Source organism: Erpetoichthys calabaricus, chromosome 11 (assembly GCF_900747795.2).
Source record: "Erpetoichthys calabaricus chromosome 11, fErpCal1.3, whole genome shotgun sequence".
NCBI lineage: Eukaryota > Metazoa > Chordata > Cladistia > Polypteriformes > Polypteridae > Erpetoichthys > Erpetoichthys calabaricus.
In genome coordinates this window covers 91,224,529-91,248,488 of record NC_041404.2, presented here as the reverse complement: position 1 = coordinate 91,248,488, position 23,960 = coordinate 91,224,529, and the positions used below count along the sequence as shown (strand labels likewise).

Below are 23,960 nucleotides of genomic sequence, written 5' to 3'. Positions count from 1 at the left end.
TTATCACCTTTGAACTCATTTGATTTTATACAGCATATTAATACGCCAACCCACTCTCTCGGTCACACCCTCGATCTCCTCCTTACTCGTGATATTTCAGTGAATAATATTGATTTATGTGATGTTTCTTTTACTGATCATTTTTCTATAATGATGGACCTGAATATTATTGTCGATGTCCCTACTAATAGCGGTCCCCCACGCTGCTCGGGCTTTTTAAATTCTTCTATTATATCTGATTTTAAAACCATTTTCTCTATTCTTTATGTGCATGACCAAAATAATGATATCGATGATTCTGTCGTAAAATTTAATTTCTCCTGTAAAACGATTTTAGACTCAATTGCTCCGCCCAAGATACGTAGTAATAAGGGTAGACCTGCTCCCTGGCTTAATGAAAATACACGATCACTGCGCCGGCCTGTCGAACTGCTGAACGGCATTGGAAAAAAGATGGACTGATTGTCTCTAAACAGATTTTTAGAACTTCTCTTTTCAATTTCTTTGCCGATTTAGTTTTCCATCATTCAGAGAATCCTAGGGTCTTATTTAATTCAATTAATGCGGCCATTCACCCCCACTCTGCGATTGGATCAAATAGCATTGTCCATTCATGTGACCAGTTTCTATCATTCTTTGTCAGCAAAATTGATACTATCCGCCGTTGCATTGTTCAAACGGGCTACGAACTTTCTACTGTTAATCATGACATTGTCTTAGAATCCTTTGATCTAGTTTCACTTTCACAGCTAAAAAGAACTATTGACACCCTTAAACCAGCCCCCAGTCCTCTGGATATTGTACCACCATGTCTCCTAGTGGAAGCCTTTGATGTGTTGGGCCCACCCTTATTAGCCATCATCAATGATTCTATTAGTTCGGGTGTTGTGCCCTCATTTTTTAAACATGCTGCAGTCCGCCCCTGTCTTAAAAAGGCAGAATTAGACCCTGGAGTTTTAGCTAATTTTCGTCCAATTTCCCAACTGCCATTTCTGGCTAAAATTCTAGAAAGAATTATTTATAATCAATTGGTTGATCACCTTAACTCTAATAATTTATTTGAGATCTACCAATCTGGCGTTAGGCGTTATCATAGTGTTGAAATGGCACTCCTGAAAGTGTTTAACGACATCTCTCTTATTACTGACTCAGGTGATGCGGCAGTCCTTCATCTCCTTGACCTGTCCGCTGCCTTTGACACTGTTGACCATGAAATATTGCTGATGCGTCTTGAACATCTTGTTGGGCTTAAAGGGGCTGCTCTTAACTGGTTCAGGTCATATTTAACTGGTAGACACTTTTCAGTGACTTTTAATTCCTCTTCTTCATCTACTGCTCCTCTTAAATATGGTGTTCCTCAGGGATCCATTTTGGGTCCTATTTTATTCTCCATATACCTTCACCCTATTGGAGCAATTTTTAGGAAATTTAACATTTCTTTTCACTGCTATGCTGATGATACTCAGGTTTATATTCCTGGCTGCAACTGTACAACATTTCAACTCCACAACTGTCTGTCTGAATTGAGATCCTGGATGGCTAATAATTTTCTTGATCTAAATCAAAATAAAACGGAGGTGCTTATAGTGGGTCCATCAGGTAAAGCCCAAATTGGTCTTGGTCTTCTCGGCTCTTTCTCTGTCTTTTCCAAACCTCAAGTCCGCAATCTTGGTGTTACCTTTGACAGTAACCTCTCTTTTGAGGAACAAATAAATTCTGTAGTCAAGAGTTGCTTTTTCCAACTTCGTCTATTAGGTATGATAAAGCCTTTTTTATCTTCTAGGGATCTTGAGATAGCTACTCATGCATTTATTTTTTGTCGCCTCGATTACTGCAACTCGCTGTATTCTGGGATTAACAAATCGTTGATACACAGTTACAGTTGGTACAAAATGCTGCTGCTCGCTTTCTGGTTGGGGCAAGAAAGTATGACTCTGTCTCTCCTATTTTAGCTTCTTTACACTGGCTGCATGTCAGTTTTTGAATTGATTTTAAAATCCTGCTGCTCGTTTTTAAATCTTTACATGGGCTTGCTCCTGCCTATTTATCTGAACTGTGTGTTTTACATCCGCCATCTAGAGTGCTTATATCTTCTGGTCAGCTGTCTCTGGTTGTCCCTCGTACCAATTGTAAAACCAAGGGGGACAGGGCTTTTGCAGCTGTCGCACCTCGCCTGTGGAACTCTCTACCTCATCATATAAAGGAGTCGTCTACAATTGAACTGTTTAAAACAAGATTAAAGACTTATTTCTACTCATTTGTATTCAGTGACCTTCAGTAATACTGATGGCTTCCTCTTTGTGATTATATTACATTACTTCTATTTTTTATGTATATAACATTACTTCTATTTATTATGTATTTTATTTTATGTTCATATATTTTATTTCAATTTATGTTTTATATTAATTTGTTCTATTTTTGTAAAGCACTTTGGCCACAGCATTACTATGTTTGTTTAAATGTGCTATATAAATAAATTGACATTGACATTAATTGTATGTGATTTTTTTTTTCTGTGAAATTTGAGAAATTTTAAAAATGATCTTGCAATCTGTTCTATGTAATGTACCCAACTTTGAATTAATTGTTCAATTTAAATTATTTTGTTCTAAATTATGAGTCTTGTATTTGATGTTAAGTTAACAGTGAAATTAACAGTTGATGGAGAGTTGCGTGCCAGATCACCCTCAGGGAATCGCATCACATGGCTATAGTGCCGTAACTGACACTCCCTCACAATGATGCAGGTAATGTGTCTCATTTGGGACTCTGTGAGCAACTGCTTGTTCGACACAAAGTCAAACCAGCATTACCCAGGGATTCTCAGAGAATGTGATTTTCTTTCTCATTTTGTCTCTCATAGTTGAGGTATACCTATGATGAAAATTACAGGCCTCTCTCATCTTTTTAAGTGGGAAAACTTGCACAATTGGTGGCTGACTAAATACTTTTTTGCCCCACTGTATATATGTATGTATATATATATATATATATATATATATATATATATGTATGTATGTATGTATGTATGTATGTATGTGTATATATCTATATATATAAAAATGGAATGGGTGGGTCGTCGGGTGGGCCTTTTTTTCATTCCGTTGAAAGACACGCCCTACTCACTGGACAGTTAAAAACACCAATCAAACTAACGATGACATCAAGTATTACCCAATCAAAAGTAGGAAAGGAGGCATCTTCATAAAATGCGTGTGGGATGATTTGCATGAGACGCTGCTTTAAAAAAAAAATAAAAAAAATACGGGATAAATCCCGTCCAGTATTGATTCAAAACGGGACGCGCAATTTCATTCTCAAACGCGGCACGATTCCGTATTTTAAAGGACGGGTGGCAACCCTACAGTGCCAGGTAACCACCCATACAATCACATTGTGATTCAGACTAGGAATGCAATGAATGTAATTACCCGGATCTACATACAAGGCGAAAGTGTTGCAACATTCAAAGATGATGGTTTGGGATAAGTACACCATACAACATAAAAGAGCTTATGAAGCCTTGAACCGAAAAAAGCAACATCTCAGAGATCGTAAAAAAAAAAATAGGAGCTAATGTCGTTTTACTCGCTGTAGATTTTAGTCAAACATTACCAGTTATTTCACGAGGGAGACCAGCACATCAACTCAACGTGTGTTTAAAATCCATGCTTCTACCACGCTCGGTTATATGTCGCGTGTTCTCGGGTAGGTGCACCAAAAAATGTATACATTTAAGCATGTAATGGGCAAACAAAAAATGAGGTATACCCGAAGGCACAGCAGTAGTACTTAATGTAACTTTACTTCTTAAATGTTAATGTTTTACTGTTTAATAATTTATACGCTTCTTATATATTGTTCAAATTCTTTTATCAAAATACCACTGACAGCGCAATGCACGATAACATCGAGTGAATACACCATACACATCCGCCCACGGCTGCCCTGGTGTGCGCAGATAGGACTTGATTGTACAATAAAATAAAATAAAGATAAAAAGACTAAAACAATCATCACCCATAAAGCGGATAGTAGACGTGACGTATATGTGTACCACATTTCAAGTGTATAGGTGCAACGGTTTGCGAACTACAGGTCATTTAAAATCCTGGACAGACACACAAATTGCCACGGTAGCAAATTACAGAAGAAGATTTTACTGTTTAATAATTTATATTTATATGAAATGTGCTTCTTATATATTACTTCATATTCTCATATGATAATGATGTTAATGTTTATATTGATTTCTGTGTTATTAAAACTGCATGTATGTGTGTATATGTGTATATATATATATATATATATATATATATATATATATATATATATATATACATACTAGCAAAATACCCGTGCTTCGCAGCGGAGAAGTAGTGTGTTAAAGAGGTTATGAAAAAAAAAGGAAACATTTTAAAAATAACGTAACATGATTGTCAATGAAAGCCCGTTTCACTCAGTAAGTCTTATGTGTGTGTTTATGTATGTGTGTGTATATATATGTAGATGTGTATATGTAGATATGTGTATATATATGTATATGTATATAAATGTTTATGTGTGTGTGTATATTATATATATAATATATATATATCTATATATATATATATATATATATATATATAAAAGACAGCAACAGTTATAACAATGACAACACAATTACATTGACAATCATGTTACGTTATTTTTAAAATGTTTCCTTTTTTTTTCATAACCTCTTTAACACACTACTTCTCCGCTGCGAAGCGCGGGTATTTTGCTATATATATATACGAGCTGTATATACCCGGCGTTGCCCGGGGCAGAAGTAACCTAATCGGTCAAACACTTACATATATACCAAAGTAAACCTAATCGGTCAAACAGTTACATATATAAAAAAACCGAACCTAATCGGACAAACAGCTTCATATATACAGAAGCGAACCTAATCGGACAAACAGCTAATCTATATACATAAGCAAACCTAATTGGTCAAACAGTTACATAAATACAAAAGCAAACCTAATCGATGAAACAGCTTCATATATACAGAAGCGAACCTAATTGGTCAAACAGTTATGCATGTGCAGAATAATTTTACAAAGATTATGCGTGTTAACAATCATTAAAAAGAAAAGATTGAGGAACTCAGCTTCATCCAGCTTCATCACATATAGAAGAAGACTTGACGAAGACGTAGGTGGCATAGATTGGTTTTTCTAAAACAGAAGAAAAAAATGAGTATCTATTATTATTTTAAATTAGAATGAAAATGAGAACCTTGATTAGAGATAGATTATCTGTATTAAAATATGTGCATGAATAAACTTTTGCTAACTCTCTAGCAAAAGTTTATTCATACAAATTGGCATGGGATGGCTTTGTGAAAAAGTAAAAATTAGATAAAAATAAATTGAGAATGCGTACTTCCATTTGACTGAGATTATGTGTAATGATGAAAAAAAAGTTTAGTATGTTTTTTTTTTTTCCATACGGGAAGGATGTAAAACCTTACATAGGCACCCTTCAGCCCGTACTGAAGGGTACTGTCAGATTCTTACTGACTAAAAAACACCCTCTTTATTCCACAGCTACCCCAAAAACCACTATTAGGCATTACTTTGGGGTGGCAGTAGTTTAGTTATGAAACAGCTGGGTCCTGAAAAAAATCTGTCTGATTAGTGGCTTCATCACATATAGAAGAACAGTTCCTCAATCTTTTCTTTTTAATGATTGTTAACACGCATAATGTTTGTAAAATCATTCTGCACATGCATAACTGTTTGACCAATTAGGTTCGCTTCTGTATATATGAAGCTGTTTGATCGATTAGGTTTGCTTTTGTATTTATGTAACTGTTTGACCAATTAGGTTTGCTTATGTATATAGATTAGCTGTTTGTCCGATTAGGTTCGGTTTTTTTATATATGTAACTATTTGACCGATTAGGTTTACTTTGGTATATATGTAAGTGTTTGACCGATTAGGTTACTTCTGCCCCGGGCAACGCCGGGTATATACAGCTCGTGTATATATATATATATATATATATATATATATATATATATATATATATATATATATATATATATATATATATATATATGTGTGTGTGTATGTAAAATATATGTTCCTTGTTTTGACTGTTTCTTTGTGGAACACACCTTAATGAAATTATTACATTTTTATTTATTTTTATTTTTATTACATTATTATCATGTTTTATATATAGATTTTGTAAATACACTGAACTAGACAAAAAGCCCATTTCGACAAAGTAAGATGAAACGGGCACGAGTTTGTGTCAGCAGTGTATGAAGAAGAAATGATAAGTAAGAAATAAATAAGAAAGTGATAATTAACTAAGATGTTTGGGATATGTATGACTTTATCACGGCGAAAAATACTGTACACTTAAAAAGTACATGCTATCTATGACAACGTTTTTTGTTTGTATACTGGAGGTCTGTCACTATGCAACTAAAGTTGTAAAATCTCTCTGTAGACTACATTTTTTGTGAAGACACTCTCACTGTTTGGTAGTAATTTCCCTTGATGTGGCCCATCTTTAACTTGCACCTTCACATCACTCGCCCTTCTGACTCTTGAAAAAGCCACATACAATTGACCATGGTTGAAAACGGGTTCGGCAAGGAATATTCCTACCATGTCAAATGTTTGTCCTTGTGACTTGTTTATAGTCATGGCGAATGCTAGTTTGACAGGGAATGCCCTTTGAATTTGGAAACACATGTAGTCTTTAAGCTTAATTTATTTTGTGTCATGTGCATAAAAATTGCCATATTTTATAATTATGTAGGCCTATGGCAGTAAAAGGGAAAAAATGAGAAATACAAATCAACGAAAAGTAAAAGAAGAAACGAAGAAGTTTTTTTGTAATGATTTTAGTCCGCTTCACTCATTACTGTGCAGGCTTGTACTGTTAGTTGATGAATTTTCCAGCCCTATAGTATAATATTGAATGATGAATGTTCCAGTAAAATATGGAATAGTAATAAGTATAAGCACCACAAACCTGATATAGGTGTATTGAATGAATGCGTAATTGAATCAGAATGCGTAATTAGGCCTCGAGCTGTAGTCGAAACCGCCTTTCAGGCCTCTAGAGCTTTAATCGAAGTCGCCTTTCTCTTTGAATTTTTGCAGCCGTTGGCACCAAGTTGCGAGAATAAGCAGTTTTGAAAGGGCAAGGATGCAAGGGGCATTAAAATCAGTCCAGATGGTGTGGTGAACATTCAGTGCTTGGTGCGAATAGGCCAGCAGCGTTTTATTTTACTCAGATCTCAGCAGCAGCGCACAACAATGCGTACCGCGCCACCTGTGGAGATTTGTATGCGGCTTAGAATGTGTACCTTGCTTCGCACACATCAACATCTGCGGACGATGGTAGTGTAATGATCGTGATGGCTGTGGAGTCGTTCCTGCCACTGAAAGTACTTAATAATAATAATAATATGTTCTTATGTATTATTTTGAGTGTGAGGGTTAACTGTGATCGATGCTAATATCCTACGCCTGGGTGGAAGGATTTGGGATTTCAGAATAATAATCCCGAAATGCGTAGGCTAAATCCGCCACCTGCCGCAATGTTGGGGTTGGATTTCGGTCTCGTAAGGATTTTCGGGCAGCTGCGCAGAAGGCGACTGCGCATTCGGCTTCGGACGTGCGCAGAAAGCGACTACGCATTTGGCTTCGGACGGACGTTAGTGAGGAGTCAGGCGAATTATGTATTAAGGTAATCTTGGTATTCACTAATTGATATAGCACTGATGTAATCATGCTTGAATTTTTATTTTTAGAATTGTTTTTCAGCATTACTATTTTTCAGTTAGTAAACAGAAACATCTGAATAAGTTCAGTGTATGTACCAGGGCTGGCAGATTTAACATCACTATTCAAATATAATTCAAATTTGTTTAAAAAAACAAAAAAGGTCTTTTTCAAAGGCAAAAGCTGACATTCTTTTGTAAAAAGTATTTTTTTTTTTGTTTTTTTACCAGCACTAACTTTAACATCAAGTTACTGCAGACGTGCCGTGTAAAGCTAGAGTATTTTGCACTACATTACCATGACCAGCCATTAAATGATTTTGAAAGATTAGCTTGTTATCTTTATTAGTAAAACGTTACAGCTAGACCCCTACACAACATAGTTTTTTTTTTTTTTTGGCCTCAGTTTAGTAGTGTTCCCATTTAGTAGTGGGTGCTAGATGGATCTGTGACAGTATAACTATAAATGAAATCTTAACATTTTAGATGCTCAGTGTTGTAGGTAAGGTTTTGAACAAGTGCTTTAGTTTTACACTTGAAGAAAATAAAAAAAAAACTACTCTAAATTTCTAGAAACATATGCAAGCAATTGATCAAGCATTTGTTTTTATTTTTAAGTGCTTTATGTTTGTGATGGCTAAATGAACTGATGGTTTCATTAAAAGTATTATTTATTTTAAGCATATAATAGCAATCCTGAAATAATTTGACTCTTCCAGTGCTTAGAAAATAGATTATAAGCAGAAGGTCAAAGGGACCAAAATGTAAACACAAATAAGTGGTTTTGTCTCAACAGATTAACTTGATAGAAGTTCAAAAAGTAATGTTTGTCTTGTTCATATCTGTGCACTGTTTGTCAGGGTATTATTTTTCTTTTGCAAAATTACTTAAGCCACATCCATATATAATTGTAATGTTAAACCACACCTTTATATTAATAATCAAAAATCTTACAATATTCAACAGGTTGACTGGAGAAGGCACAAATAAGTGTTTTAATTTCCTTTAGTATTACTTTTCTGTTTGTTGTGTGTTTTGTCAGGTGTACTGTTCTATGAGTATGTTATGTTTGATTTTTATCCTAGGCTAGTGAAGCTATTTTGAAACAAACAATGCAACTGTCTGGGTCAGCTCCACACTCCCTGGTTGCTTCCAGAAGGCTCTTGAACCATGAAGCGTTGATATTTGTATTCCGAGATGAGGCGGGCAAATGATGACACACATAGTCAGCAAGGGGTTGGTGCAGAGTGCATTTATTTTAAACAACAAACAAACAAAAAAGTGCTATGCATCAATAATTAATTTCTTAAAATCCAGAGTAACTTGTGGAGGATAAAAACAACAGTTCTAAAATCCAGATAAAACAGTCACTCCAGGTTTAAACCATATTGGCAATAAGTTCCTTCTCAGCCAGCCCAGCGCATCCTTCACCACGTTTCGCTAGTTCACCCCTGCAGGATTTCCAACTGGCAGAGACGCTAACAATTATGACCACCTCTCCTATCTCTCGTCCCTTCTGCCTCGACTGGCATCCTCCTAGACATGCACAGCCAGAACTCCATCATCCCATATGCCAGCATGGTGCTACCAGGATGCTGGGGAGATTTGTTCATTGCCCTCACTCCTACACTATTTAGTGGAGACACCCCATGGAGCGCCATTCATCATTTTCTGCTGTTGGGGCCTGGTCACTCTGCCTGTTCTCTCACGCAGTGATGCTGCTGTTGCCGTCTGGTTTACTCCTGACTGTTCTAGTCTCCAGCTATACTTTTTTCCCCCCTTCACATGCAATTATCTCTCTGCTGTTCAGGCTCCCCGTTTATAATACTGATTGAATGCAGGTGCTGTCCTCCACCTGTTTCAAGGTGTGAATGAAGCACCTGACTGACCCACTCACATCTGCATGTGAGTGCGTGATTGGCCAAGCACCCCAATCAACCTCGGAACAGCATGTGCACATTCACCTGCACACTGTAGGATTCATGATTATTTATTTAAAATTGCACATTACCATGGACCACTTATCATACAAATTATATCTAATAAGTAAATTAAATAGGTTTTTAATTACTACAGATCCATAAATGATTTAAAAACAATTAGTTGAATGTGAAATTTCTAAAACAATAATTCTCCTAATAATGGTTACTGTTACCTTCTGATTTTTATGTCGTAGTTTGTAATATGAGATGTGTTCGTTTTGCCATCTAAGTGGAAATTTAGGCATGTTATGAATTTGTGGAAACCTTGGAATCTTTAGTTTAGAGCAGTGGTCCCCAACCTTTTTGACAGCAAGGACCATTTTATTAGATGCAATTTTTCCATGGACCGGTCTGTGGGGGAGGGGGGGCAGTTTTATACACAATTTACATAACATTTCTATTATTATTAAGTTATTAAGCATTTCGCATACGTTTGCAACCCGAGATTTTTCTTCTTTTTTTGCATATAACAAAGCATTTGTCATTCCAACAGACTGCACATCACAAACATTAACACTGTTATCGTTTTTTTCGTGTCTGCCGTTTCTATAGGAGAGTGACAATGAGTTAAATTCCAATGGATGTTTTTCAAATGTTGACAAGCAATAAGCAAAAGGTATCACTGAAAACCACAGACAACAAAAACATAAAAAAAAAAAACTGTACGAGGAAAGTTCAAAGAAAGATTTTTTTTTTTTTTTTACAATGTTTGTTTGGGGATCGTTGTGTAAATCTATCTAAATGTGTAGGACTGAGCTGCGACCACAGATCTAACTGCTCTGTGGATGATTCATTCAAGCATTTCAAGGTGACTTCGTTGTAATGAAAGCATCTGCTGAATGTACTTCGTAGTAACGAGATTTCTATAGACTCGTGTCATATGGGGAAACTGTCGGGACCATAAAGATACTTTGTTGTAATACTCGCTCACCTCGGTCTCTCTCCTCTCTTTGTGCCGCTGCAAAGCCCCGCCCGCCAAGTATTCTGAAAAGTCTGAGTGAGTCTCCGTTGCCGGCAGTTCTCTCGCGGCCCGGCTGTCAGACGGCTACGGGCCCGGCAGTGGGTCGCGGACCGGTGGTTGGGGACCCCTGGTTTAGAGGACACAATGTGAATGTACATTTTTTTTTTATTATAGTTTTTAAAATATTTTAGTCTTTTTTTTTTTTATCAATCACTCTCTGATCTTAATTCGCCAATTTTCACTCGAAACAACTCTTGGTAAATTATCACAAAATCAGATTTTTTTTTCCTTCCAGCAACTGCTTTATGGTAGTTTAGTCAAAAGTATTCTTTTCCACAAAATATCATGAAACTTGAAGAAATGCATGTGTAGTTTTGATGACGGGAACTTCCTTTAAACAAACTTCAGGCTTTTTTGTAAAAAAAAAAAAAAGTCTTAATGATGGTTGGTGGTATTCACTGTGGTAGAAACAGCCATATATGAATGTTTTCCTACAGATTGGTCAGGGTATCGTGCAAAAGGAGGGAGACATATGCTTCCCACCAGTTCAACCTCCAGTGTTCCCAGGGTAGTCATCAGAATATAACCAAACCTTCTTGAGAAATGTGAATATCTACTATTTTGTTAATTCAGTAAATAGCACATTTCAAGAAACTATAAACTAGGAACAGTGTTTTGAAAACAATATATTGTCAGCCTAAAATTTTATTTCTATCTATTATAAAAGGAATCCTGGGACAAGACTTTCTCGGAGATGATTTTAACTTCCATGAGACAAGACTTTTTGCCAATAGATTTTGACACGTCTTGCCCTACTCTCAAACATTTACAACCTCGCCCACGGTCCATTCACTTCTCATTGAATGAGAATTAAATGTGAATGCTATTGTCAGACTTAGTTCCTGCGCTCTCAGCTCCAAGCAGGGTCAGAAATAAAAGACAAAGAGTAGAAGACAAAATAGAACATTGTAAAGAGGTTCAAAAACGTTGGAGTGATACACATGCAGAGCAGGTTAGAGATTATGTCAAGTCAAGTCAAGTTGGGGAGCATGCACTGGTACAGTGCGTTGCCGCACCCACTACACGACGAAACAACTCAGGATCCCGGTTTGCAACCCCCCAGGCAGACACGCGGTCCAGTCCCACCCTCCGGAAATGACCCTGTATCTGCTGCGGCCAGGTGTTACGTGGGCGACCCTTTGGCCAGGTCCAGCCACTTGGGTCCCCAACAATGAGGATCTTACGAGCCGGATCACCTTCGGGGAAGTGCACCACATGGCCGTAGTGCCATAACTGATGCTTCCTCACAATGCAGTCATTTCAGACTGCAAAGCAACAAAATATGAATGTTTTGAACAGGAGTGATTCTTTTCTATACAGACTGTAACTAAATGTGTAATAATTTGCAAGTTTACCAGTCCGCATGGATTGAAAGCATCTTTATAGGACACTTGCAGATTTCTAACAGTCAAGTTTTATGTATAGCAATAGTATGTGTAACATAAATCATAACTTTTTTTTTACATAATTTCACTTATTAGCAGTTATGGTTTTATACATGTCTTTAATTTTAGCTAGCTAGCTAAATTGCAGATTAAGTAGTCAGTTTCCACGTCTTGTGATACTGAATTATAGTATTCCAACCCTTGCGCTTACTATTTTAAAAAATTTGATTTAATGACGTGATTTTTTTTTTTCTCAATTGAGTTCTAAAACTAAATTCTTACTGGTGTTAAAAAAGCGAATGGCTAGTAAGTATTCATCCTTAAATTGGAAAAACTGATGTGGCCAGCACATGGGTTTATATTTGTATATATATTTTGTAAGTTTTCCAAAGTAATATGCATTATGTAGTACCATGTAAGTTTATTTTTTATATTTTAGTCTTTTAGTCTGCTTTAAAGCAAATCTATTTTAAAAAACAAAAAAAATAACTTTCTATGCAACTGAAATATTTTGACTTATATTTTTGGCCTAAATTTGAAAAATCAGAGAATCTATTTATAGCTATTGCTATGTTCATTTATGTTAATACCTGTACTCAAGAGTTTGTTTCATTGAAGATGTTAAATATTACAGATAGAGAAATAGAATATTGTAGAGGAGTAGTACCCATGCTTTCCATCACACAGCTAAGATTGGTCTTGGGGCTAGCACCTCCAATTTTTAACTAGAAGGTGATTAGTTAAAAATTTCAATAGGAGAACTTTTAAAAAATATTTTTTCCTGCTATAAACAGACAGACATTGTAATAAATTAGTGATGTAACTAGAGTTTAGCTGTTGTGACTACTGCTTTTGAAAATTTTAACATTTAAAAGCTTGAAGTGCAAGCTTTGGATCAAACTGAAAATCATAAAAATGCTTCACCCTAAGTCTTTAATGCATATCTCAAATTTAGTGAACTTTTGAACAGTGGCTTGGTTGTTGTTTGTATCAGCTTTAAAACTTTGAACTTTTAAAAGCCCAAAACCGAAGTTTTGGAATTCAACAAAGTGTAATCCAGTTTTAAAATGAGTTCAGTTTTTCCTCAAAATTTCTTATGAATTGGTAGATCCGCATTGTGAGCACACTTGTATGCCTGTGTCTTCATGCAAAAATCTTTCCAAAAAGATGGGACATCAAAACATGTTTTTCCTTTGAAAACCTAATCATTTTTTTCATAAATACAATACTTCCACCATATGTGTACTTCAGAGAAAGTAAAAGCAGACGATTTCTTGCATAGTATAGTAGTAGTGACAGCTAATGTCATACCTTGCATTCACCCCGTTTAAGTTAATGGTGGACAATTTCCACCTTATTTCTAAAATAAAGCATCCTTAATGTTCGTAAACCTACAATGCAATTTACTTTGTTGAAAGTACTAGACAGTAGTTACGCAGGCAGTGGACATAGTGAATACATCCATCCATCCATCCATTTTCCAACCCGCTGAATCCGAACACAGGGTCACGGGGGTCTGCTGGAGCCAATCCCAGCCAACACAGGGCACAAGGCAGGAACCAATCCCGGGCAGGGTGCCAACCCACCGCAGGACACACACAAACACACCCACACACCAAGCACACACTAGGGCCAATTTAGTATTGCCAATCCACCTAACCTGCATGTCTTTGGACTGTGGGAGGAAACCGGAGCGCCCGGAGGAAACCCACGCAGACACGGGGAGAACATGCAAACTCCACGCAGGGAGGACCCGGGAAGCGAACCCAGGTCCCCAGGTCTCCCAACTGCGAGGCAGCAGCGCTACCCACTGCGCATTAAATTGTATTGTCATCATTAGACATTATTATTTTTAATCCTTCATTATTAAAAATTTTGGACTTCTTTAAAAATGCATATTTTTCTTTCGAAGACTTACAGAAAATTATAATCTCACAACTTCAGTCTTATTTAAGGATGCACAATTTTTATATGGGAAATTTCAGTCTGGGTCACAGCACAGAAACATCCTTAATTCATCTCGATATTCATTCTGATTTGCTTCAATGCAGGGAATACCACCTAGCAATGTTGCAATATCGAATTTGTGAAGTCTGATACAATTTCAAAGAACTTTTGCATTGTTTGGTAAACAGTAATGGAATTTTTATTGCAACAGGGAAAAAAATCATTTCCCAGATCAAAAATGAAATATTAAGTTTTAATATGAGTTTAACTTAAAAGCCAATTCTGAACCAAGAGATTTGCTCAAAAAGTAAAAACTTATTCTAAAAATTAAATAAACTGATAATAATATAAAGGATAATTACTTGATTTCCAGGTCAGGTTTGCATGGGTGAAAGTGTTGTTCAGAAATTATATTTCTTGTTACTGATTTAGTATACTGTAGAAAGTTATTGGTTTGGCCCATGTCATGGGTGCAAGTGGCATGGAGGCTACTTATAGAAATATCTGATATTCTGGCCCTTGTGAGGTATTCTTAACAAGAGGATGGTAAAGTTGGTTGTTATAAGCATAGTAAGTTACCATACTGTGTAATGCAAAAAAGCTTTTAATCATGCAAATAGGGAAAGTCCACAGCGCATTTCTCCTGAAACCCTACAAAGTCAGAGCTATGAGCCAGACAATTCGGAGAAAAGAAAACTACTTGAATTATACTAGTTTGTGGCATAAACCTGAACTTTCACCTCAGCTAGTTGTATCAATTAAAAATGTAACAAGGTCACCTGGAAATGGCATTTCTGTGGTTGATTTGTATTTAAAGTGACATGATGCTCCTTTAATAAATTTTGTTTAATACAATTTGTCTTTATTTGCTTTTTGCAGACCCAGTAACAATTTGAGCACTATTTTGCATTTCTCCCCAATATCTTTCTTTTTTTTTAATTTTATTGATTTTATTTGAAGAAAACAACATTCTGAACAATCATGTCAAACTTAACAAACCAGAATTCAATCCTTGCTTCAGAGAGAGGAGAGTCTTCAAGAGTAAATCTTTAAAAACATCAAAGAAAAGATTATAAATGTTTGTTCTAAGGTTTGGGTTTGAGAAAAGATTTTAAAATGGATGATTGAATGTTTTTTTTCATACGGAGATAGTGTATTCTGTGCATGGCTGCCTTCCACCCCTTTTCTGAAATGCTAAGAGAAAGATCCTTCATATCCTAGGATCTTTGAAAGGAAGAGACTTTGAAATGTTTTTATGTATTATTGAGATACTGCCCTAGTTTTCAAAACTGATCAGCATTGCCTCTGGAATAGAAATTGGTGGGAGGTGAGGAAAATTGGGCATGTTGCTTTTAGCAAAGTTTCTGATTTGAAAGTAGTGGAAAAATTGTGTTGATGGGAAGTTAAATTTGTAGTGTAATTGTTCTCAAGAGGCAAAGCCATTATCTATATACAAATCTCTAAGTGTCTTAATCCCTGACATTTTCCGAACATTAAATACTGTTTAGGTTTGAGAAGATAGAAGAAGGTGACAGCTTCTCTGTCTTAAAGTGTATCCTATATTGGTTCCATATTCTGAGTGACTGATGACAATTGGATTATTAGTGTATTGATGATAATTTGTATTTATTGGGACACAAAGTAGGGCATATAAAGAAGTACAGCAAGATTGCATTTTTATGGCAGAACTGGCTTGTGTATATTCATCAATCTGTGTCAATGTCCATGTCTTTATAGGTTTTATATTTGCTGGCCAGTAATAAAATTGAAAGTTATGTACTGTTCCCCCTTCTGCTTTAGGTTGTTGTAGGAGAGCCCTTTGGATGCGTGGATGTTTAAAATTCCAAATAAATGAGGTTATAATTGAATCTAATTTCTTGAAGAATGATTTGTTAGTTTATATGGGGATGCTCTGAAATAGAAATAGAACCTTAGGAAGGATGCTCATCTTGACAGTATGAATTCTCCCTGTTAATGTGAAATGGAGGGTAGACCGTGTGTTTAAATTTTGTTTAATTTTTTCCATGCATATAGCAAAATTTTCTTGAAAAAGATATATTTACTTGTGATGTTTACACCTACGTATTGAATTGATCTGGTAAAATAAATAGGAAGGTGTCCAGTCTTAATATTGAATGCTAGAGAATTCACTGGAAAGTGCACGCTTTTATTCAGATTAGTTTTGAGTCCAGATATCTTGCGATGGTGCAGGTCTGCTCCTTCCTCACTCTTCGCTTTTGGGAGCCTCTTGAACCAGATACTGTCCATAAGTCATGACCGGCATGAGCATGGCAGATGAGGACAAAACGCACCAAACAAGGAGATGGTGAAAAGTGCTAGTGCTTTTATTATAAATAATCAAAATCCAAGTGTCCCAAGTGCAGTGCTCAAAAAAGTTTAATACATAAATAATCCATTAAAAATGTTCTGTGGAGGTTACAAATCAGTAAATAGAGAAATATGTTAAAAACAGGTTAAAACAACACAATGCAGGAAACTCATTTTAAAATACATAAGCCCTGGTGGCTTCTATTAAAACTCGCGCTTCTCTGGATTATCCTATTCGGACCTTGCAGCCCAGAGAGACATCGACCATCAGGTCCAGACACCCATCTCTTTCGGCCCATGTCCCCCACCACCAATCCCACAGCGTCCATGGGCAACCACCGAGCCCTGCTCTGTCTGAACACTTGCCAGTTCAGCTGCTCCACCCAGCGCAGGCACTCTGCACCTCCACCACTGCACATTGCTTCACCTGCCGAAAGTACCCCTGAGCATGAAGGTAACTCCTGCACCCTAACCGCTCAACAGGCGTGACCCTCAGCCCCCTCCTGAGTGATGGCCACTCGCTCCTCCTTGGGACTCTATTCCTGTCCACCTGCTTCCACTCTGTTCACCGGCTTGTTTTCTCTTTCTCCTGCTTGCTTCTTCTCCCATCTTTTAACCTCCGCTATCTTCTTGACTCTTTCATTTTTTTCTCCTCATCTTGTGCTGCCCTTTATAGGCTGGGGAGCTTTTGCAGGTGCGATTAGCTTATTGTCTCCCCGGGCTGATGATAAGGCAATCAGACTGACCTCATGTGCCGGCAAGGCAACACACGGGCAGCTGACCGCCTCGCACCAACCAGGAGATAATAATTAATAATAATAATAATTCTTTGCATTTATATAGCTATTTTCTCACTACTCAAAGTGCTCAGCAATTGCAGGTTAAGGGCCTTGCTCAAGGGCCCAACAGAGCAGAGTCTCTTTTAGCATTTACGGGATTCAAACCTGCAACCAGAGCCACCACTTCGCCTAAGATAGGGCATCTTCCCAACAGATCCTTCTCACCTGCTCCACTCCAAAGCACAAGTGTTCATTGTTTATTTATTAAAATGGCCGCAGACCTGCTATACCACATACTTTTGAAATTCTATTAGTGATTTGAAGACTGCTGGTATGGAAGTTTGTCGGTCTTATATATAACAGTACCATATCATCTGCCTATTGTGACTGTCAAGTTCTTCTCTGATAATCGCCTTTATCTCTGATACATTTCTCAAGTAAATGATCAAAGGCTCAATGACTGTTGCAAAGAGCAATGGTGGTAGGGGCTTCCTTGTCGAGTACCATGTTCTAGTTTGAATTAGTTTTAAATAATGTTGTTAATAGAAACAGAGGCTCCTGGACTAGTATAGAGTAATTTGATCCTTGCACATATATTTGGGCCAAACCCAAATTTGTGCAATGTGGTGAATAAGTAGTCTCATGTCAAATGTTTTTTCTGTATCCAGAGATAATAAGATCTCTGGTTTGTTAGATTTTATAGATGAGTATATTAAATTAAACAAATATTGAAGATTAGTAGCTAAGTTTCTGCCTTTAATAAATGTGTCTTTCTAGCTAGAACTTTGGAGTGTATTTTAACATCATTATTGGGAAGTGAAATTGGTCTTTATGATGCACATTGTAATAAGTCCTAATTTTTCTCAAGAAAGACAGTAATGAATGTTTGCGAAAAGTTTGAGATAGAATTTTATTGTCTCCAGCTTCTATAAATGTTGTTAATAGTAGTGGGGCTAACTTATTTGAATTTTTTTGTTTAATTCCACTAAGTAGCCATCAGGGTATGGTGCTTTTCCACTCTGGAGTGAATTCTGAGAGGGTCATAAGTTTATCAGGTTCGTCTGCACTAAGAGTATCTAGCTGTGGTATTTGTAATGCATTAAAAAACTCATTAGATTGCATTCTAACCTGTTTAAAGATAATAAGAGACAATAACTTGTAGTATTCTCTAAATGTGTGGGTTATATTTTTATGGTCAATGATTTTATCTCCATCTACAGTGCATCTGGAAAGTATTCACAGCGCATCACTTTTTCCATATTCTGTTATGTTACAGCTTTATTCCAAAATGGATTAAATTCATTTTTTTCCTCAGAATTCTACACACAACACCCCATAATGACAACGTATGTTGGTAAATTTTGTTGTTGCAATACTAACTTCCTGTTTGTTGATTTGTTGAGCTAAGATCTTATTAGCCTTCTCTCCGTGTTTATAGTATTGATTTTGCGATTTAAGGAAGAGCTGTTCCTTTTCTTTTTTTTTTGTAATGGTAATGTCATTTATTAGCTCTGATGCCTCCTTGGTTTCCAGTTTATTTTTGTGGAAAAGATGTGAAATAATCTTTCCTCTTAAAAAACTCTTCAAAGTTTCTCATAATAATCCTGCAGAGACCTCAGAACATACATTTGTCTGATAAAAAGAATAATCAATTTGCTTGGAGATGAATTCTGTACAGCTGTCATCACCTAATGACAGAGGGTTAAGACGCCAGCTACAAGATGAGTTTTTTTTGCAAGTTTTAAAAAATAATATTCTCTATAAAGTAAATAACTTGAGTTAATGTGATGTACTGGTGAGAATAAGGAATATGTTCTTGAGTTTGAATTTTAAAATCTCCATGTTTCTGATAAGGTATGATCCATTACAAACTTTGTGATTAATTTTGCTAGATTTATCTTTAGATTTATTTTTGTTAGATGTTATCCTGTAGTTGAAGAACTATCCATGTCTGGAGTTAAAACACAAAGTTTCCAGTCATTATAATTTTATGAGTGTTCAGATTAGGAATAGATGTAAGTACATTTTGCATGAAAGCTCTGTCATCCACATTAGGTGTGTAGATATATATCAAAATTACTTTAGATTGAAATAAATTACCCATTACCTTGATATATTTGCCTTTCAAGATCAGATACTATGTCTGATACTACAAATGAGAATGTTTTGTGTATTAAGATTCCCATACCTCTAGTTTTCTCTGTATACCTAGAGTGAAATATTTGGCCAATCCAATCTCTTTGCAACCGAAACTGGTCCTTGCTTATTAAGTGACTCTCCCGTTGGGATTTATATCTGTTAGATGAGAAAATACTTTTTTCTGTTTAGATTGTGATTGAGACCTTTGATATTCCAGCTCACAAAGTTCTCTGTTTGGTTAGAGAGACACTACTTCTGTGGTTTTTAAGGACATTTTGTAAACTTACGTAAAGGTAGTATGCTGTTTCATAAACTAGCTTTAACCTTGATTTCATATTGTTGCCAGGTTTTATGGCTACGGAGGCAATTATCATGTTGGCACTTGTTGTTGCTGGGGTAACAAGAATAAGTAAGAAGAAACTTGCTCTCTTTAAAATGCCCCCCCACCTCCAACCTTACCCTCATTTTGTCTTCCCAAGTGAAGCTAGACCACACCACGCAAAGTCCCAATCCTCTAACATGCCAAGAGACAGGGTACATCAGAACAAAACAAACCCCCAACAGCGGTGTACTAAAGATTACAATTGAGATATTTTATGTTAGCACAGTCCAGAGGCAAGAAACCTGGAGTTTAATGTTAAGTAGTTCCCTTGGAAATTGAGATAACTTATGATAGTACAGTCCAGATACAATAAACCTAGGGTATGATGTTAAAAAGTCCCCTTAGATGGAAAACAAAAGTCTAACAACACTATAAATAATTAGTTACTTAGTGGGTACCAAAATATGCATATATTTAATAGAAGAAATGTCAGTGTTGTAATTGAAGAGAAAAAGAAAGCAAACGCAAAAACGTGTCCAAATGTTGCATTACAAATAGATCAAATTGCAAGCAGAATCTTCTTTGCATTAACAGCACACACTATCTCTTATATATATTTCTCTTCTGGTTCGTCCAGCTTCCACTTCAAAACCGGTCCCGCCCACACGCAGCCGACATGACATTTCTCGATTCCTATTCATCCTCTTCCATGTCATGCGCTATACTGGCCTGCTGAGCGTAATACAGCCAACAAGTACTCAAGGTGCTGCCACAATGGTAAAGTAGCTTTACCACCTTTGCGGGAGCCACCTGTGTCTTTACAACAGCTTCTTACACAGAAAACATCAGAAGCTAAAAATTATCGTGAACACATTCGAGAATACAACTCTTCTGTAGCGTTTGCTTCCATGGGTGCACAGATAACTCAACCTCCTGGCCACGGACCATACTGTTTCAAAAGACACGGGCAAATTTATCACCAAATCTCTCCACTATACGCTAACACTTATACCTCTCCAGGATATGGACTGTTGTATGTTTTTGACACAGCTCCAGCTACTGAGGTATGCTTAAAAAATAAAGCAAACTCTGCATGCAGTGAAAATGTACTTCTCCAGCTAGATTGCATGGTTGGAACCATCAACCCCTTCGCTAAATCATACAAACATATGCATGAAATCGCTCAGTCCAATCCAACAGCATCTGTATGAATGGTTTTCAAGGAAAACCCTAGGCAGGATTTACGACGATACAATGCCCCGACATGTCACACCGATGTTGCAGCGATTTTCGTCAGAGAAGATGGTGAAACGCCTGCCGAAAGGGACATTTGCATTTATCCCATAGGCAACTCCTGTAAACAGATTTCCATGCTCAATATGAATTGCGATCCTGTGGTTTACCCACTTTTATTCCCCTACGGAGACATTGGCTGACACAAAGATTTACAACATGTTCCCGATAAAAGAACCGCCAAGCGAATAAGGCTTACTCCATGCCAATTTTATGCGTACAGATTAGCAATGAGGAATTCATTTAGTATTTTGCACTCCAGCGGCAAACTATTCCAACAGTACGTCATAGATGCGTATGTTAAAACAGAGGGCGTGTATCTCAACTATCTCAGATTACATCAACAAGATCTGCTCGTGAAACTATCAGACGCACTGCAAGCAAACGCTAAAAATAACAACGTATGTGTAGGCAAAATGATCATATTACCGTCCACATTTCCAGGAAGTCCAAATACATGCAACAAAACTATCGGGATGCCATGGCCATAGTACGTAAATTCGGAAAGCCTGATTTATTTATCACTTTTACATGTAATCCTGCTTGGCCGGAAATTCTACATGCACACTGCATCTTTCAAGAAGCATTTATTTCTTCTTGATTTCTGAGTTCCTTTCTCACCGTTTTCCATTCCTATTCTTACACCGCTGTATGCTACGGTGGGCGTCGGCTTGTTACTCATATTCATGTTTTAAAAGAAGTTGGGCTCAGTCTTTTTAACTCTTTTTCTGCTTCTTTAGGAGAATTAAAAATGTAGAATTGGTTATCAAAATCCCTTTCAATTTAGCAGGAAACAAGAGGCTGTATCTGATTTTTGCTTTCAGTAAGCACCGTTTAACGCTGTAGAATACAGCTTGTTCGGCAGCTGTTGGAGAGAAATCTGGCAAAATATGAATGTGGTTATTTTCAAATATAATCTCTTTCTGTCTGAGAATCATCATCAAATTTTCTTTAACTCATAGTTTGTCCAAATGCACAATTAGTCTTCTCGGTTTTGAAGCATTCAATACACGTATGCAGTAAGCTGCTGAGATCTCTGTGTCCGATTTGAAGCCCTAATTATTATAGAGAATAGTTCAGCTATGAATTTCAGTGGGTTTGGACTTCCACAGTTTCCAGGGAGACTGTTGACTCTGTTGTTGTTTCTTCTATATCTATCTTACAGAGCAGCTAGTTTATTACTCAGCACTTTGCATTTGGATTCTACAGCAGTTGCTTTTTTTTGTCAGTGGCGGATGTCAATTATTTTTCTTATTATTAACTTCTTCAATGTTTGCTTAACTTCATCAAACTGAGCACCAAGTACTCTAATCTTACTCTCAAACTCTCTTATTTTCCTGTATTTTTTTTATCGATTCTTGCTACTTTGTTTTTAAAGGTTACAGCAAAGCTATTACTTAAACGTACCTCCTGTCTTTTACAGTGGTGTGAAAAACTATTTGCCCCCTTCCTGATTTCTTATTCTTTTGCATGTTTGTCACACAAAATGTTTCTGATCATCAAACACATTTAACCATTAGTCAAATATAACACAAGTAAACACAAAATGCAGTTTGTAAATGGTGGTTTTTATTATTTAGGGAGAAAAAAAAATCCAAACCTACATGGTCCTGTGTGAAAAAGTAATTGCCCCCTGAACCTAACAACTGGTTGGGCCACCCTTAGCAGCAATAACTGCAATCAAGCGTTTGCGATAACTTGCAATGAGTCTATTACAGCGCTCTGGAGGAATTTTGGCCCACTCATCTTTGCAAAATTGTTGTAATTCAGCTTTATTTGAGGGTTTTCTAGCATGAACCGCCTTTTTAAGGTCATGCCATAGCATCTCAATTGGATTCAGGTCAGGACTTTGACTAGGCCACTCCAAAGTCTTCATTTTGTTTTTCTTCAGCCATTCAGAGGTGGATTTGCTGGTGTGTTTTGGGTCATTGTCCTGTTGCAGCACCCAAGATCGCTTCAGCTTGAGTTGACGAACAGATGGCCGGACATTCTCCTTCAGGATTTTTTGGTAGACAGTAGAATTCATGGTTCCATCTATCACAGCAAGCCTTCCAGGTCCTGAAGCAGCAAAACAACCCCAGACCATCACACTACCACCACCATATTTTACTGTTGGTATGATGTTCTTTTTCTGAAATGCTGTGTTCCTTTTACGCCAGATGTAACGGGACATTTACCTTCCAAAAAGTTCAACTTTTGTCTCATCAGTCCACAAGGTATTTTCCCAAAAGTCTTGCCAATCATTGAGATGTTTCTTAGCAAAATTGAGACGAGCCCTAATGTTCTTTTTGCTTAACAGTGGTTTGCGTCTTGGAAATCTGCCATGCAGGCCGTTTTTGCCCAGTCTCTTTCTTATGGTGGAGTCGTGAACACTGACCTTAATTGAGGCAAGTGAGGCCTGCAGTTCTTTAGACGTTGTCCTGGGGTCTTTTGTGACCTCTCGGATGAGTCGTCTCTGCGCTCTTGGGGTAATTTTGGTCGGCCGGCCACTCCTGGGAAGGTTCACCACTGTTCCATGTTTTTGCCATTTGTGGATAATGGCTGTCACTGTGGTTTGCTGGACTCCCAAAGCTTTAGAAATGGCTTTATAACTTTTACCAGACTGATAGATCTCAATTACTTCTGTTCTCATTTGTTCCTGAATTTCTTTGGATCTTGGCATGATGTCTAGCTTTTGAGGTGCTTTTGGTCTACTTCTCTGTGTCAGGCAGCTCCTATTTAAGTGATTTTTTGATTGAAATAGGTGTGGCAGTAATCAGGCCTGGTGGTGGCTACGGAAATTGAACTCAGGTGTGATACACCACAGTTAGGTTATTTTTTAACAAGGGGGAAATTACTTTTTCACACAGGGCCATGTAGGTTTGGATTTTTTTTCTCCCTAACTAATAAAAACCATCATTTAAAAACTGCATTTTGTGTTTACTTGTGTTATATTTGACTAATGGTTAAATGTGTTTGATGATCAGAAACATTTTGTGTGACAAAC

At 36.9% G+C, this 23,960-nt stretch overlaps 1 protein-coding gene across 2 annotated transcripts in view; it reads left to right on the top strand.

The window, feature by feature from the left end:
• LOC114642385 (proline-rich protein 12-like) overlaps positions 1-23,960 on the top strand; it is a 200,569-nt gene that overhangs the window by 65,895 nt on the left and 110,714 nt on the right. The gene's annotated exons all lie outside the window — the stretch shown is intronic.